A 2,721-nucleotide genomic window follows, 5' to 3' on the forward strand; every position below is an offset into this window, starting at 1 on the left:
CTTTTTTTTTATTGTATTGTATTATTTGTGGGTATAGTATTTAATATAATACATACACGTTGTCTTTTAATTTGATCTTAATTGATATTTATATTCTTTAATTTTGCAAGTGCACAAATAGGTACTTAAACTTGTACAAAGTTGAAAAAGTAGACACATCCATCCACGTGACATGATGTGTAGGATGCCACATATGACGTAAATTGTCACGTAGAACGCGTATATCTACTTGTTTAATTTTATAGAACTCGACCACAAATTATGACATAGACTCGACCACTTGGGCCAACCTTAGTTGGACGCTCCTTCAAAGTGCAATGAAGGTCACTAGCCTAGGTCATTGAGCTTTTTTGATTGTCCATTGACCTCATCTAGATAAGTATGTTTCCTTGAAAATCCTCTGTGTCAGCTGATGAGGAACATCTCATGCTTAAGAGCCACTAGATGTTGTTTATTTCTAATTTAAAGAGATGCTTATCCATATAATTTTATATACAAGCATATGACTGGAATTCAATGCATTCTTTTTGATTTTGTACTCTATATAGGCTTGCATAGATCACACTAGACAAGTGGTACACTGAACATCAACACAATCTAGATGAACAGAAGGAAAAGAAAGTACATCCTTAATGACCTTTCTATTCCTGACGTGAACGACCCCTTTCATGAAACTAATTATCCATAGCCACTTTCCATTTATTTGAGTTCGCATACTATATAAACAAATAGTAGAAACGTGCTATAGAAAGCAGAAGGTGACATTATTGTTGAAGAATATTAGTTATAATTGCTAAAGACTTAATGAAGAACAAGACTTCACCTTTTTTCACTATTTATTCATAGCCTTTATGGTAACTTCTTATCATGTTCCTAATTGAAATCATAAAAAATGTACCCTATTTTTTTTTTTTAAATGAGAGAAATTAAAGAGTACGTACTAAAAACAAGTAATTTAAGAAGACTTTTGACTTTGCCCTTGGCCAAGTAGGTGAAGAAAAGTCAAAGTGTCGTTTAGATCTTAGGTTCATATATAATACTATTCCCTCCGTCCCTAATTACTTGTACATTTTTTAATTGACACACCTATTAAGAAAATAATTATTAACATAGTGAATTTACCGTTTTACCCCTATTAATTATGAAGTGGATGAATTAAAAATTTATGATTTTCAAAATTTCAACCTTTTTCAAAGTAATTAATTGAGGGTATAATAGGTAAAAAAAAATTGTCCTTTCTTGATTTGTCAAAGTGAACAAGTAATTAGGGACAATTATAAAAGAAAAGTGGACAAGTAATTAGGAACAGAGGGAGTATTTGATTTGCAATTTGAAAATTCACATAATTAATAAATGCATAAGTTATGAGAAAATGTATGTATTATTTTATACAGGTTATATAAAATACGGAATATGTACTATATTAAATATTAATAATCAAAATATGATTCATGAATAACTGAAATTTGTATAAAATAATACATAAATTTTCTCCTAACTAATTTATATATTACTAATATTTGCATAACTCTAATCAGCAACCAAACAACCCTTGCTTTGATCTTAAAAGACTTTATTAACTCGGGATTATTGGCTCTGCAACATCAAGTCTTCGAAATTTTCAACTTCAAGGGTCCTTAGGTAAAAAGTATTAAAGAAAATACTATATGTATTAATTTTGATTTTTTTTTTATACTTATCGTATGCATGACTTTGCTTAAAATAATACAATTCATTATCATACGTTACGAAACAATAGGTAACAATATTCATATAAAAGTCGGTTTATTTGACTTTTTGTCACTCGATTTGATTCGGTCTTTAATTAATAGATTATTAATTTAACTTTTCTACAACTTGATCAAATGAGTTTTAGTTATGTCACAATCAACTAAGTAATTACTTCTAAACAAACTCTATTTGGATCATCGACTTTAATTTTTTTTTTTATTGTATTGTATTATTTGTGGATATAATATTAATATAATACATAAGTCTGTCTTTTAACTTGATCTTAACTAATATTTATATTCTTCAATTTTGAAAGTGCACAAATAGGTACTTAAAACTTGTATGAAGTTGGAAAAGTAGACACACGCATCCCATGTGACATGATGTATGTAGGATGCCACATAGGACATAGATTGCCACGTAGAACGCGTATATATGTCTACTTGTTTAATTTTATATAACTCAACCACAAATTATGACATAGACTCGACCACTTGGGCCAACCTTAGTTGGACGATCCTTCAAAGTGCCATGAAGGTCACTAGCCTAGGTCGTTGAGCCTTTTTGATCGTCCATTGACCTCGTCTAGATAAGTATGTTTCCTTGAAAATTCTTTGTGTCAGCTGATAAGGAACATCTTATGCTTAACAGCTACTAGCTGTTGTTTATTTCTAATTTAAAGAGATGCTTATCCATATAATTTTATATACAAACATATAACCGGACATCCATTCAATGCATTCTTTTCGATCTTTTATTCTATGTAAGCTTGCATAGATCAGAGTAGACAAGTGGTACACTGAACACCAACACAATCTAAATGAACAAAAAGAAAAGAAAGTACATCCTTAATGACCTCTATTCCTGACGTGAATGACCGTTTTCTTGAAACTAATTAATCATAGGCACTTCCCATTTGTTTGAGTTCACATACTATATAAACAAATAGTAGAAACGTGCGATAGAAAGCAGAAAAACAACAACATACTC

General features: G+C 30.1%; 1 protein-coding gene and 2 pseudogenes across 1 annotated transcript in view; all 3 read right to left on the reverse strand.

The window, feature by feature from the left end:
* Positions 1 to 2,721, reverse strand: part of LOC125850853 (protein PHLOEM PROTEIN 2-LIKE A5-like) — a 26,593-nt gene that overhangs the window by 22,109 nt on the left and 1,763 nt on the right. The window lies entirely within an intron of this gene.
* Positions 236 to 383, reverse strand: LOC125850865 (U1 spliceosomal RNA; annotated as a pseudogene).
* On the reverse strand, positions 2,181 to 2,328 carry LOC125850863 (U1 spliceosomal RNA; annotated as a pseudogene).

This window comes from Solanum stenotomum, unplaced genomic scaffold, assembly GCF_019186545.1.
Source record: "Solanum stenotomum isolate F172 unplaced genomic scaffold, ASM1918654v1 scaffold19785, whole genome shotgun sequence".
Classification (NCBI taxonomy): domain Eukaryota; kingdom Viridiplantae; phylum Streptophyta; class Magnoliopsida; order Solanales; family Solanaceae; genus Solanum; species Solanum stenotomum.